This window comes from Elephas maximus, chromosome 3 (genome assembly GCF_024166365.1).
Source record: "Elephas maximus indicus isolate mEleMax1 chromosome 3, mEleMax1 primary haplotype, whole genome shotgun sequence".
Taxonomy (NCBI): Eukaryota; Metazoa; Chordata; class Mammalia; order Proboscidea; family Elephantidae; genus Elephas; species Elephas maximus.
In genome coordinates, this window is record NC_064821.1 from 195,737,255 (window position 1) to 195,753,182 (window position 15,928).

Consider the following 15,928-nt stretch of genomic DNA (forward strand, 5'->3'; position numbering starts at 1 on the left):
TCAAGGGGCACTCCAATTTTACCTGTAGTGTTCACATTTTTGCAAGAGTGAACTTATGTATACTTGTGTGATTCAAAACTAATCTGAAAATCAAAGAAAAACATTGTAACTTGCTAATAATTAAAGAAAAAATAAAACATTTGTCACAAGTCATAACACTACTGAACCTCAATAAACTGGGTCTCTGCTTTCCCTTTAAGATCCATTTTGGTAAGGTGGCATTTTCAAAAAGTACAGAAATCCAATCCCCACAAGTACTGAAAAGTAACACAGGATTTTAAAGACTACCTCTTGAGGAGGGGCAAGAGTAGAGAGTGGTAAATATGATGGATATCACAACACACAGCACACAGCAAAATTTTCTAAAATTCTTTTTTTAGGTATTTCTCTTGCCAAAGTTCACTCGTCATAGTACCTGCTCACCCCAGATCGATTTTCTTTTTTCCCCAATCCTCCAATTCCCTGACCTCACCCTACACCTTCTATCCCAACCTCTCCACTTTTCTTCCTTCTCCTCCTATCTTCCAGAGGTTTCCTCCATATCTTGCCCCTGCATGTCTTCAATTCTCCTCTCTTCACTACAATGATCCTAGAAGCTGTCACTGCAGATTCAGAAGCTGACATGGAAGGTATCCCTAATACAATCATACATTGTATAAATATCTGTGAGAGTTGTACTCTGGCCAGCTACGACGATGAAGAGACTTTATAACGGAATTAGTTGGATCCAATCAAATGGCAAAGAGGCAAGCCGAAGACTGGTTGGGGCGGGGCAGGGTAATCATAGCCTCTAATCAGATGTAAGACATCATTTGAATCCAGGGACAGTGAGCTGCATGACCATTTCACTTCCAGGGCATAGATCTGAAGTTCCTGTTGGCATGGAGTCCCTAAAACCAAAAAACCAAACCCATCGTGGTGGAGTCAATTCCGACTCATAGCGGCTCAGCCGCATGTCGCTGTGATGGCTGAGGTTAAGGTGTTGGAAATGAAATTCCATGTGGTCTCCATGTGCATTTTCAAATCCTGCTCACAGCCTCTGTACTTTTAAACCCTGGTGGCGTAGTGGTTAAGAGATACGGCTGCTAACCAAAAGGTTGGCAATTCGGATCCACCTGGCGCTCCCTAGAAACTCTATGGGGCAGTTCTAGTCTGTCCTATACAGTCTTTATGAGATGGAGTCCCCAAGTGGTGCAAATTGTTAATGTGTTCAGTTGCTAATGGAAAGTTTCAAGGTTCCAATCCACCCAGATGTACCTTGGAAGAAACACATGCTTCCAAAAAAGCAACTATTTAAAAACCTATGGAAAAAAAAAAAAAAAACCTATGGAGCACAGTTCTACCCTTGACACACATGGGGTCACCATGAGTCAGAGTCCACTTGACAGCGCCTGATATCGGCATGGAAACAATAAAAGAGGGTTCTACTTATTTTTCACAATTTTGAGACAAAAAAAAAAACTTTGAAGCTCAGCCCAAATCTCTGGTCTGTGTACAACTTCAGTCTACCAGCACCAACCCTGTAAAGTCACGGTGCTTGGCAGAGTGGGGCAGAGATTGGAGGTTGTCCACCAAACACTTATTCTCCCTTTCTTATTGGAGGCAGCAATGTAACCAGATGAACACCAATGTTTCCCATGTCTCCCTTTGCAGATAAGGGTGGCCATATGACTGCATTCTAAACAATGGTATGTAGGCAGAAGTTGCTGGTTGAGAGGAGATGAAGTTGACTCAACTTAGAGGCCTTTTTACTCTTCCTCTTTCCTCCTTTCTCCTTTCTGGAATGGAATGTTGTGTCTGTGACCTTGAGGCAACCTTTAGGATAGAAGCCATGTGGTAAGAAATGTAGAATAGAAACCTAGAAGGAGCCCAGAACATTGAAAAGGACAGAGATGCCAAACTAAGTAGGAGGAAGATAACATCTTGGGTGAAGAGTGGACTTTGAACTGGAAGAGACCCTGAGCGGGCCAATTGGGTTTTGTGAAACTCTTTCCAAAGACTCAATTTTGGCTCCTGTAGGCATTAGGTGCAAGAAAGACAAATTTCTAACATCTTTAAGTCATCATCATTTCAGGTTTCTGAAATTAGCACTTACGCAAATTCCTAACATTTAGTAACTCCAGATTGCTTCAAACTGCTAAAATTATTTCCTTAATGGGTAATTGACTTAGCCTGCTGAAGGCATAAATGAGAATTGAGATGATGAAGTAAAAGCAAACACATTTCATTAATATATTCTCTATGTTAAGAAGGAATCTTTGGATATTTAATGTTTTCAATATCTCAACTATTTAAAATAATTTAGCATATTGGATTATCTGATAAATTAACCATGAGGTTCTAATTTCAAACATGTGCAATAAGTAAATTATCTAGAAGTGTGGTTTTAGGTTGAAAGTTATAAGAGAATATTTTACTAAGTTTGTAAACATCATTGAGAAGAGCTTAATAGTCACCGTGTTTATAAGTGTAATTTATTTGATTTGTGCTTACTTAAGTACATAAGAATATTTGTTAGTCAAGCAGTTTATGGGGAAAGAAAATCAAATACGGTGCATTAAATTTATAACTGCAGTTAAAAATGTTCAAGAAATTTAATTAACTAAGCTATCAACTTCACCTTTAAAACTACTTGTTAAATTTCATTAACATCAACTGACATGTGTAAGCATTATTTTTTGTTTTTCTGTTTTTGATTTTGTTGTTACTCAACACACTGAAAACATTTAAACCATAAATGTCTTCAAAATCTTTTGGTTCCCACAAGCCACCCTCAGAGACACAACAGAACTCACAGGAACACCCTCCTTAGATTATCCTGATAAACTGAATCGTGCAGTCTGAACAAGGAACTCTCCACAAAAGCCAGGCTAGGGGAATGCTGAATAGTCAATACTTTAGTTTTTTTCCCTGCCACTGAAATTGCCGTAATATTTGCAAAGGGGTTCACAAAATCTAATTGGATCATGCAGGGTCCCTTCAACTTCAAAGCCCATTCTCATTCTTGAGATGATCTCGCTCTTACTGGGTTCACATGGCTCCTCTGTCACCCTTTATGGTGACTGCCTGGATCGGCCCAGACATAGCTTTTCGATTTTTTTTTTCTTTTAGTAAACTTTAAATTTTGGATATGTGTAACATTCCTGAGGAAAAACACATCAGTAGGAACATTTGTGCCTCTTGAAACTTTTGTGCCTCTTGATAATGTGACGAAGATGTGAAAATGTGAAGAAAATGGCATGTTCACAGAGCATTTTTCTTCATGGATGCCACCAGATGTCACTCTTCTCTATAACCAAGATCATTGCTAAAGTTTCTGTGGTGGGTGGAATACTCAGTGCTATCCAGTGGGTTCTGACTCACCGCGACCCTATTTGACAGAGTAGAACTGCCCCATAGGGTTTCCAAGGCTGTCATCTTTACAGAAGCAGACTGCCACGTCTTTCTGCTGTGGAGCGGCTGGTGGGTTTGAACTGCCGGCCTTTGATCTGACCTTTCTTATAGCAGCCAAGTGCATTAAACACTGTGCCTTAGTGGGTCAAACAGTGTTTCTGAAAGGTAGGGGAAAGAAGGAAAATTTTGGTTAAGCTAGCACTGAGTTTTTGTTTATGGGGATGGAAAATATGACAATGGATATTGGTGATGGTTGCATAATGATTGATGTAATTGATTTCATTGACTTGTGCAAATGACAAATGTTGAATTGGCAAATGTTGTGTTATCTATGAGAACATACATATTATTTTTTTGCAACAATTAAAAAAAAATTCATGTCCACCTGGAATCTCAGAATGTGACCTTCTGTGGAAATATGGTCTTTGCAGATGTAATTGTGAATATTAGGTCATGTTGGGTTAGGGCGGACCCTAAAGCCAATGACTGTTGTCCTTGTAAGAAGAGGAGAAGACACATCTAGTTCCATACAGGGAAGACCATGTGACAATGGAGGCAGAAACTGAAGTGATGCAGCTACAAACCAAGAAAAGCCAAGGTCGCTGGCAACCACCAGAAGCTAGGAGAGAGGTATGGAACAGATTCTCCCTCAGAGCTTGCAGAAGGAACCAATTCTGCCTAAACCTTGATTTTGGACTTCTGGCCTCCTGAACTATAAGACAATACATTTTTGTTACTTTAAGCTTTACAGTTTGTGGTAATTTGTTACTATGGCCCTAAGAAAGAAATATAGTATCCTTACCTTTCCAAATCCTGGGAAGTCCTAGATTTGTAAGTCTGCCCCAACCACGGAGAAGATTGAAGGCATCAGCTGGACACTGCGGCATCTCACTTAATCTCCAATACTTCCTTACCTTCCAGGTTGTCCAACCTGCAAACTTCAGGGGCCTGCTCTTACCATGACGGTCTTTCTCGACCGTCTCTACTAGAACTCCCCATGAGTTTCTCTTGTTTATGGTAGCACATGGCCTCTAATTCTGGTTCCAAAATTTGTTTAATGACTTGCCTCACAAGAGCCATTCAGTCCCTAGAGGGCCCTGTCTTTGAAGGTGGAGTAGAGCAAATGTCTAATCAGGATCTTTCTCCTTCTAGGAAAGATTGAAATTTATTAAGAAATTCGATATCCATAGAAGTTGGGTTAAAAATACAAGGTTTGATCTGTAAAGGGAGTTACTTAGCCTTCCCCCAAATCCCAAAACCCAGTGCTGTTGAGTCAATTCCAACTCATAGCAACCCTATAGGACAAAGTAGAACCGTCCCATAGAGTTTCCAAGGAGCATCTGGCGGATTCAAACTGCCAACCCTTTGGTTAGCAGTTGTAGCACTTAACCACTACACCACCAGGATTTCCACTTAGCCTTCATATCAATGAATTCATTTAACGTTATAAATCTGGTTTTCCTTCTAATATAACCAGATCAAACTGCATCAGTTCATCAATGGGCATTACTAAAATACCACAATATCCTCTACAATATCTCTTTAATTTTGCGGGTGTATTTTGAGAAGCCATTATAACTTGATTGGGATAAATTCCTGCTCATTTATACCATAGGCCAAAGAGTTTGGTAGTCATGGTGAAGGTTACCTCTTTACCAACTGTCTTAGTCATCTAGTGCTGCTATAACAGAAATAACACAAGTGGATGGCTTCAACAAAGAGAAATTTATTCTGTCACAGTCTAGGTTTCAAGTTCAAATCCAGGGTGTCAGCTCCAGGGGAAGGCTTTTACTCTCTGATAGCTCTGGAGGAAGATTCCCTGTCATCAATCTTCCCCTGGTCAAGGAGCTTCTCAGGCATAGGGACCCCAGGTCCAAAGGACACTCTTTGCTCCTGGTGCTTCTTTCTTGGTGGTATGAGGTCCCCAACTCTCTGTTTGCTTCCCTTTCCTTTTATCTCTTGAGAAAAAAGGTGGTGCAGGTCACACCCCAGGGAAACTCCCTTTACATTCCATCCGGGATGAGACCTGGTAAGGGTCTTACAATCCCACCCTAATCCTTTTTAACATAAAATTACAATCACAAAATGGAGGACAACCACAGAATACTGGGAATCATGGCCTAACGAAGTTAATACACACATTTTTGGGGGGACATAATTCAATCCATGACACCAACTACATCTGAGAAAAGAAGAAATTTCATCTTACAACCCAAAGCCAAATTTCCTCGATATCTTTTCTCTATATTTTCTCCAAATCAAAATTTCACGCAGCACAGTAGCTATTACTTCCAAAACGTATTTTAAAATCCCTTCCAACACCCTAATTCTCCTGGCTCTTCTCTTTCATCACCTCTTTTCCTTTCTTGAATCTTCTTTTCTCTTTTGTTCAGAATATTTTCTTCTGCAGTTAACTCTGTGCCTTTTCTCATGGAAATCAATTACTCTGCTCTCAGCTCCTCCCAGTTCTTTTCCTCACTTATTATCTTGATCAAGTCCAGACACTGTGCAGACCAAGCAAAGAAATCTACTTACAAAAAAGGAGCAAGAAGAAAGGCAGGTATATTTATATTTCAAAATTTTCCTAGGCACGGTCCGGTGAAATTAACAAAAATAAACATAAAGAATAAAATGCAATGATAGTAGATCTTTTAGAAATAAGTATATTGCCAGTGGCATTGAAAAATAGCAATTTTTCCAAAAAGTAATCTCACAATATATGAAAAAGTCTGTTCAAGTTCTTTCTGATTCAGTAATCCCATTTTAGAAATATACCCCCAAGAGATAAATAAATGTCAAAATGTACAAAGATGTTTGAAGCATTGCACTGTGAAGGGAGGTAATGGTGGTGTAAATACTATCCCTGATTTATAGCCTGAAGCATTATAGAAGCTGTATATCTAGGATGTGGCCTCAGAATTTGAATAAATAAATAAAACACTCTCACCCTGTAAAACTGAGGCAAAGAATATTCAACATATAGTAAAAGGAACATGCCCATGGCCCAATTCTTTCCCACGGGAGTGGCCTACCCAAAAGAAGCATTTGTAGGTTTCTTTTAATGAGGCTTGGTAGCTCCCAATTCCCAACAATGAGATTAGAGTGCAACAAGGGGCCAAACCCATGAACTACAATCTTTGAAACTCTAATATAAAATGATAAATGAAAGGGGGGGAAAAAAAAACAGGATTGACTATCAATGATTCTTAACTAGTTTTGCTCCTTAAGGCTTTTGATGACTATCAGATGCTCCAAGAACACTTGGTTGAGCTATGTACAACACCTCCTTCTCAGTTCTTAGTACCAAAGGACTTGAAAAATAGATTTAGTTCATTCATTAAGTCATTTAAAATTTCGAATATTTTGATTGCCTACTTTGTGCTGAATACTGTGAACTTGTTGTTGTTAGGTGCCATCGAGTCGGTTCTGACTCATAGCGACCCTATGCACAACAGAACGAAACACTGCCCAGTTCTGCGCCATACTTACAATCGTTGTTATGCTTCAGCTCATTCTTGCAGCCACTGTGTCAATGCAACTCCTTGAGGGTCTTCCTCTTTTCCACTGACCCTGTACTCTGCCAGGCATGATGTCCTTCTCCAGGGACTGATCCCTCCTGACAACATGTCCAAAGTATGTAAGACGCAGTCTCGCTATCCTTGCCTTTAAGGAGCATTCTGGCCACACTTCTTCGAAGACAGGTTTGTTCGTTCTTTTGGCAGTCCATGGTATATTCAATATTCTTCTCCAACACCACAATTCAAAGGCGTCAACCCTTCTTCAGTCTTCCTTATTCATTGTCCAGCTTTCACATGGATTTGATGTGAGCTGGGTATGTCAGGGGTGGGCAAATGTAGGTAGTAGGTGGAAGTTGAAAAAAGGGAGAACAGAAAGCAAATTTCTCTAGCTTCCAGGAAAACCTATGTAGTCTGAAAAAGCTGCTTTCTTCTCAGATATTAATACACACATTCCCCAGATCAGTTCATCACCACCATGCTTCAGCCTTGAGGAATTTGCTCCCCTACATTAGTATAAACTGGCAAGCAAAGTGTTATAGATTCAGTTGTGTCCCCAAAGAAGATATGTTGAAGCCTTAACCCCCAGTACTTTCAAATGACACCTTGTTTGGAAATAGGGGCTTTGAAGATGTTACCAGTTAACAGGAGGTCATATTGGAGTAGGATGGGCCCTAATCCAATATGAATGCTGCTCTTATAAAGGAAAAGAGACACGGAAAGAGACACACAAAGGGAATACAGCCATATGAAGATGGAGACAGAGTTTGGAATGATCTACAAAGATTGCCAGCCATCACCAGAAAATGGGAGAAAGGCATGAAACAGATTCTACCTCAAAGCCCTCTGAAGGAATCAACATGGCCGATACCCTGAATTCAGGCTTCTAGCCCTAGAAGTGTGGGACAATAAATTTCTGTTGTTAAAAGCCACCCAGTTTATAGTACTTTGTTATGGCAACCCTGGGAAACTAATATGCACGTGTGTGTTCCCATCATCTGTTGTTATTGTTGTTATTGTTACGTGCTGTTGAGTTGTTTCTGACTCATAGCAACCCTATGTACAACAGAACGAAACACTGCCTGGTCCTGAACCATCCTCACAGTCATCATTATATTTGAGCCCATTGTTGCAGCCACTGTGTCAATCCATCTCATTGAGGCTCTTCTTCTTTTTGGCTGACTCTCTACTTTACCAAGAATGATGTCCTTTTCCAGGGACTGGTCCCTCCCAATAACATGTCCAAAGTATGTGAGATGAAGCCTCGCCATCCTCACTTTCATAGAGGAGATTTACAGTTCTTAGCTGACACAAGACAAAGTTACATGGAAAGTGTACTTCCAGTAACACTTCCCAAAGTTTTTCCATGTCATAATATTTGTTGGGCAATCTGGCGCTGACTGGAGGCAATCTAAAGATCTGGGTGAGGCTGCTGCAGCAGGAAATGAATGGTCCAGGGGTTCTAGCAGCCTCAGGCACAGCCCCCAGGAATTAAGGGCCTTGAGGGTCAATATCTCACCCAGATCAGCGTTCCAGGGTGATGATAGTTCAAGATCTACCACAGCCATATCCCCTGAAGTCTCCTTAAAACCAAACAGTAGTTTATCTTGGTGGTGGTGGTGTTAGGTGCCATCGAGTCAGTTCCGACTCATAGCAACACTATGCAGAACAGAGTGAAACTCTGCCTGGTCCTGTGCCGTCCTCACAATCGTTGTTATGGTTAAGACCATTGTTGCAGCCACCATGTCATTTCATCTTGTTGAGGTTCTTCCTCTTTTTCGCTGGCCTTCTACCTTATCAAACATGATGTCCTTCTCCAGGGACTGATTCCTCCTGATAACGTCAAAAATATGCAAGTCGTAATCTCGCCATCCTTGTTTCTAAGGAGATTCTGGTTGTACTTCTTCCAACACAGATTTGTTTCTTCTTTTGGCAGCCCGTGGTATATTCAATATTCTTCACCAACACCACAATTCAAAGGCGTCAATCCTCCTTTGGTCTTCCTTACTCATTGTCCAGCTTGCCTTGAGCATTAAACTATTTTAAGTGCTATCTATATGGAATCGAAGTGACAACAGCAATGGGAAAGCTTAGACAGGAACTTTAGGGGTCAGCGAGTTTATGTTAATAGGGGAGGAACAGCTCAGAAAAGGAAGGCGACAATGGTTGCACAACCTGAAGAATGTAATCAACGTCACTGAATTGTACATGTAGAAACAGCTGAATTGATGTGTGTTTTGCTGTATATATTCAACAGTTTTTTTTAAGTGAAAAAAAATAAAGGTCTACCACAGCCTCAGTGACATATCATTAGCTCTTTGCTCTGATTCCATGTTCATTAAGCAACATTCTAGTGTTTGGATGAAACACTACGCCACAGGATGTGGGAGGAACAGACAGATTCTTCCTTAGTCTTCGCTCTTGTTGACTAATCTGAAGCGTGATGCTTCACTGAAGAGTCTCTAGAGAAGCCTTGCAGCCAAGTGGATGCACACATTTTGTGACCTTGCTTTGGTTCTATGTAGCTTGATATAATTGATAGCCAGTGTGAGAATGTACCACTTCATATTCCTTCATCTTTGCTTGTTTCATTTTCCTTCTTCCTTACCCTTGTATCCTGAGTTTTCATTTCCCAAATAAAAGGTCAGCAATTTAATCTTGTCCTCAGCCTATGATTTCCAGAAAACTCTGGCTAAAACAACCATTAAATTCTCTCTCACTTTTTCTCTTTTTTCTACCTGAGCTAATTTGAGTTGGGTGTCCGTCACTTGCAATCAAGAATCCTGACTAACACAATCCCAATATAAATGTCTACTCTGTTATAAACCAAACCAAAGCCCGTTGCCATCGAGTCGATTCAGACCCATAGCGAACCTATAGGGCAGAGTAGAACTGCCCCATAGAGTTTCCAAGGAGCGCCTGGTAGATTTGAACTGCCAACCCTTTGGTTAACAGCTGTAGCTCTTAACCACTACACCACCAGGGTTTCCCTACTCTATTACAGCCTCTCATGAATCCAAACCCTAACCCACTGCCATCCAGTCAATTCTGACACATCGTGACCCTATAATTTTTCTTGGCAGCACTTGTCAGAATTTTTAATATCTGTCTTCCTGCATTAGCACATAAGCTCCATGGAAATAGGGGTCATAGTTTTTTTTGGATGGCATGCAGAGTTAGCATCTACCACAGTGTTCAGTATAAAGTAGACTATCAACAAATACTCAAATTTTTGAATGACTTAATGAATAAACTAATTCTACTTTTTTAAGCACTTAGGTCATACCAACAGTTAAGTGTTCAACTACTAACCAAAACGTTGGTGGCCCAAACCCATCCAGAGGCACCTCAGAAGAAAGGCCAGGCTATCTACTTGTGAAATATCACAGCCCTGAAAGCCCTATAGAGTGCAGCTCTACTCTGCAACACAAGAGGTTGCTTTGAGTAGGAATCAGCTCAATGGCAACTGGTTGGGTTTTTTAGGTCCTTTTTTTTTTTTCTTGAAGAAGGAGGTATAGTACATAGCTCAACCAAGTACTATTTTGAACCCTGAAAGTTACATCCAATGTATAAAACTTTTAAAAATTGATCTTTGGGTTTCTTAAATGAGTCTTCTATGAGTCTGGCCAATAAGAATTAATTTACCAGTGTATGTTCAGCCCTTGTACTAATATTGTTTAGTCACTAAGTCTAAAACATAGACAAAAAAGCTTTTAGCTTTTACTGGCTCTGAGATTTGGAACGTGTCATTGGAACTCTCTGATTGTACAGGACAATTTTGAGGACCCAACACTTCGAATGGTGTGAGTGCTCCCTGTAGCTGTGACCGGGAGGGTAGATGTTGTGGTTTTCCTGAGATTGACTCAGAGGGGCAGCCACCATGTAAGGAAGTTACAGCTCAGAACAGTAATCTCAGAGTCTCTAATCCAGAAATGAGAAAAGCAATTCCATAATATTTATGAAAATGCTTTGCCCTTGTTGTTTATAACTTCTTTTATTTTATTATTCAGAGAAATTTTAGCCATTTTTCATCTTCTCATCTACTACCTAAAAGTGATGGGGGAGGAAGAGCGGATGCATTTTCTAACAGGACTATTTTTGCCAACAAAAGAGCAGTTCTCTTCCCGAGGTAAATGTTGTTTCTGAAATCCAGGTCAATTGACACAAATTGATATTGGTCTTTAAATAGTAATTTCTTCATATACTTGTAATGGGATCATACTATAATGGTGCTTTATAACCTCTTTGTTTACTTGACTATATATTATACTGTCTACACCAAAAAATATGTATTTACTTCATACATAACTACACACAATTCCATTTTGTGAATATACAATAATGAATCTAACCAATTCTATAGTGTTGGACAGTTTTATTGATTTCAGTATAATTAATAACCCAGCAATGAATGATCTTCTGTAATCACCTTTGCATGATAAATTTTGGGCATATGAGTTAAGAATCTGGAAACATAGAGATATTTTAGACAGCATCAAGCACTTAATCAGTATTTTTCCATGAAGAGAAAACAGTGACAACTGTCTATTGGGAAGTATCTCTGTAGGAAATGGTATAACTCATTCCTGGAATTCCTATTCACCCGCTTACTAATGCCTCTCCTAATCCATGGTTTCTGTACCTGGAAGACAGTCTATATGGAAATTTATCAATCCTGACCCAACAACAAGCCCGCCTCTAAGATTGTTCTGACTACTTTCTGCTACACTTAAAGGGAAGCACAGGGATTGCAGAGCCCCTGGGCCTCCCTTTTCACAGGAGCCTTCTCACAACTCAGAAATGTCCTTCTCCCTTCTGGGATGCTGCAGAAGCTTCATTAGAAGCAAACAAGTCATTTGCTGATCTGCACACAATGTTTTCTTCCTTGGGGTAGAGAAAAGGGAACAGTTCCCGCAGCCCATGTTGATCTGTGGATCTAGTCCCGTCTCCTCTGCACACACCACACTGTGCTCTGCCAGGAGTTCCTGTGCTCTGAATTCTCTTGTCCATTCTAGAAACAGAGCCCTTCCCAGGTGGAAAGAAGAAGCATAAGGGTCCTGCACAGGGCCATCTGAACTAACACAGAGCCTGAGGTGTGATCTCTTTCCAAGTCAGTAAAGTGAGGGTGCAATAAGACCGTACTCCCTTATATTGACATGATTCATTCTTTTCACTAAAACTTACAGCATATTTCCATGTGTCAGGCATTATTAGGCATGTATAATATAACAATGAACAAAAGAGAAAGCCCTTGCCCTCAGGGAGCTTACATTACAGTGGAGGGAGAAAAATTAAACAAATAAAATGTGTGCTATTTCTTATGTTGATAAAGCATATTTTAAAAGCAAGGTAAAGGGGGTGGAGAAGAGGAGTGCTATTCTATATGGGTTGGTCAGTCAAGGCCTTGCTGATAAGGTAACATTTGAGCAGACCTCTGAAGAAATAAAGGGATGAAATGAAGGGGTCATACGGTTATCTGACGGGAAATGATTCCAGACGGAAGGAACAGCCAGTGCAAAATCTCTCATGCAGGTGTGTGCTGGTCATGTTCGTGCATTCAAGAAATATGTATAATAGGAAGATGCAGCTGAGCGTGGGAAGGAGAAAGTAGTAGGAAATTAGATTAGAAAGTATATCTAGGGAGCAAGATAATATAGGCCATTGTGAGAATTTTGGGATTTTTAGTCTAGGTGAGATGGAAAACCGTGGGGGTTTTCAAAAGAAGACTAACATAATCTCTCTCCATCCATGTTCTACTGCCTGCATGTAGTCTTGGAAGGGATAATAGGCATGTAATTGTACAACCTTTCTATTAATTAAGCAATTTGACAATATGGATCAAGAGCCTCAAAATGGCCAACACCAACCACTAATAAGAAAGCATTATAGAATAAAAGATCCCATTTACAAATAGGAAAAAAAAACAAAGCTAACTTAACCTAGGAATCAGCTTGGCGGGATCTATAAATTAATCTTCAAACTCTAATGAGAAAGATAAAATAATACCCAAACAAGTAATAATATAAAATCTATCCTCAGAAATTCTCAATATTGTAAATATGTTTGTTATTTTTATACTTATTATTTATATAGATCTTTTATATGACTATTTTTATTTATGTATTATTCGTTCATGACCTAGGAAATGGTCTATCTTGTTTAATGCTCCATGTTGTTGTTACTAGGCGTCATCGAGTCAGCTCTGACTCATAGCTACCGTATGTATAACAGAATGAGACACTGATCCTGCACCATCCCCACAATCTTTGCGACGTTTGAGCCCATCATTGATGCCACTGTGTCAAGCCACCTCATTGAGGTTTTTCCTCTTTTTCATTAACCCTTTCTTTTACCAAGCATGATGTCCTTCTCCAGGGACAGGTCCTTCCTGATAACGTGTCCGAAGCACGTGAGACAAAGTCTCACCATTCTAGCTTCAAAGGAGCATTCCTGCTGTAATTCTTTCAAGACAGATTTGTTAGTTCTTCTGGTATTCCACCGTATATTCAGTATTCTTTGCCAAAACCTGTAATTCAAAGGCATCCATTCTTCTCTGGTCTTCCTTATTCACTGTCCAGTTTTTGCATGCATATTGAAAATACCATGGCTTGGGTCAGGCACACCTTGGTCCTCAAAGTGACATCTTTGATTTTGAACACTTTAAATAGGTCTTTTGCAGCAGATTTGCACAACGCAATACATCATTTGATGTCTTGACTGCTGCTTCCATGGGTGTTGATTGTGGATCCAAGTGAAATGAAATCCGCTTATCATGACGTTGCTTATTGGTCCAGTTATAAGGATTTTTGTTTTCTTTATGTTGAAGTGTAATCCATTCTGAAGGCTGTAGTCTTTTATTTTTCATCATTAAGTGCTTCAAGCCCTCTTAGCTTTCAGCAAACAAGGTCATGTCATCTGCATATCGCAGGTTAGTGAGTCTGCCTCCAAATCTGATGCCGTGTTCTTTTTCGTATAGCCCTAGTTCTCGGATTATTTGCTGAAAAGATACAACCCTGAAACACACCTTTCCTGATTTTAAACCACACAGTATCCCCTCATTCTGGTCAAACGACTGCCTCTTGGTCAATGTACAGGTTCCAAATGAGCACAATTAAGTGAGCAGAAGATTCCAAAGGGTGACTCAGGAAGACAAAGTAAAGTGTTATAATGACATGTGCAAAGACCTGGAACTAGAAAACCAAAGGAGAAGAACATGTTCAGCATTTCTCATACTGAAAGAATTGAAGAAAAAATTCACGACCTGACTTGCAATGTTAAAGGATTCTATGAGCAAAATATTGAACGACAAAGGAAGCATCAAAAGAAGATGGAAGGAATACACAGAGTCACTGTACCAAAAAGAATTGGTCGACGTTCAACAATTTCAGGAGGTAGCATAGGATCAAGAACTCATGGTATTGAAGGAAAAAGTCCAAGCTGCACTGAAGCCTTTGGCAAAAAAAAAAACAAAGCTCCAGGAACTGACAGAATACCAATTGAGGTGTTTCATTCCAAAGAAAGGTGATCCAGCAGAATGTGGAAATTATCGAACAATATCACAAGCAAGTAAAATTTTGCTGAGGATAATTAAAAAATGGTTGCAGCAGTACATCGACAGGGAACTGCCAGAAAGCCAGATTTCAGAAGAGGAAGTGGAACAAGGGATATCAGATGAATCTTAGCCAAAAACAGAGAACATCAGAAAGAAGTTTTCCTGTGTTTTATTGACTATCCAAGGACATTCAACTGTATGGATCATAACAAATCACGGATAAAGGTCTATAGCCTAGGCTAAAATTCCTTCAGAATTTGGTTCTGCAAGTAACTAGTAAAAAAGTGTTTATTTGCCTTGTTTACTCTTTGATCAGTACTCTTCCTTAGTATGGCTGAATGAAGATGATCAAGGTATTCTCTTTGCTTGGCCAAAATATCCTCTGAATCTTGCCTCAGCACCCCACACACTGATGACATTGGGTGGGATTGTGCAGATTCCAACAAGGAGGGAAAAAAAGGCTTTTGCTGGGAAGTTGTAACTTTGTTTTCCCCATTGAGGACGCTATTGGTTATTTTCCATTTAAGCCATCCCACTCCACCTTAGATTCATTCTCTGCCCTTCCCACTGTTCTGTGCCCTGGAGGACTGACCCCTGCATACTGCATCTATCAGACTCTGGCTGGCTGGCTTATAGTTGGGTTCCATTAGTGGAAGGTGCTGATGGGTGATCCGATGGCAGGGACAGAGAGAAATCAGAATATTTCTTCCCTCTCCCACTTGGCCTTGGTGTGTCTTCCCACATCCACAACTTCAACTGGCATTTCCTCTTGTGGTTCCAGTTTTCATTGGGCTTTGTAACAGTACTTCCTCCCTTGTTTCTTCAGCCCTAGGTATAGTAACAACTTCCCACCATGGCTTGTATCTGGATAGTTTACCATCTTTACTCTGTTACTTTAATCCTATCTACATCTCAGTAGGCAGTCCCTTCATTGAGGTACCTCCTTTTTTAACCATTAGAGTGAATTCTATTTCCAACTTGACACAAAAGCTGTCTTTCAAAATTCATTCTTGAACTTTGGAGTATGTGTGTTCTCCTGTATGTGTTCAAGCCCTTCTGACTACTCTGCTATAGTTTAGAACTAAAGCCTCAAGTATCCATAAGGTGTTTGCATTACTTCTTCCTTCCTGTATGTGTCTTCTGGAACACCTCGTAGGCAAGAGTGACTTGGGTTAAGCAGAATTTGTATCTTGCTAGGTCCCTTGGTCATATATAATACCATCTAATATCATCCTATTCCCATCATCATTTCTTACAAATGTCTGTTTGGCTCTTCATGGGGTCCAGGTGGATTCCCATAGAGCAGCATTGATGCAGTATATACAGGAATTGCATAATAAACCATGCATCTCAAGTGGTAAAGAGAATTTCCTTTGAATGAGGCAAAGCAGGTGATTAAAATCTTGGCAAGCATGTATTTCAACTTTCTCTGCAAAGTCAAAATAAGTTGGGAAACATCCTGAGAGAC

The 15,928-nt window shown here is 40.0% G+C and overlaps 1 pseudogene; it reads left to right on the plus strand.

Moving 5' to 3' along the window:
• The first annotated feature begins 583 nt into the window (after positions 1-583).
• LOC126071492 (Fc receptor-like protein 2) overlaps positions 584-15,928 on the plus strand; it is a 30,217-nt pseudogene continuing 14,872 nt past the window's right edge.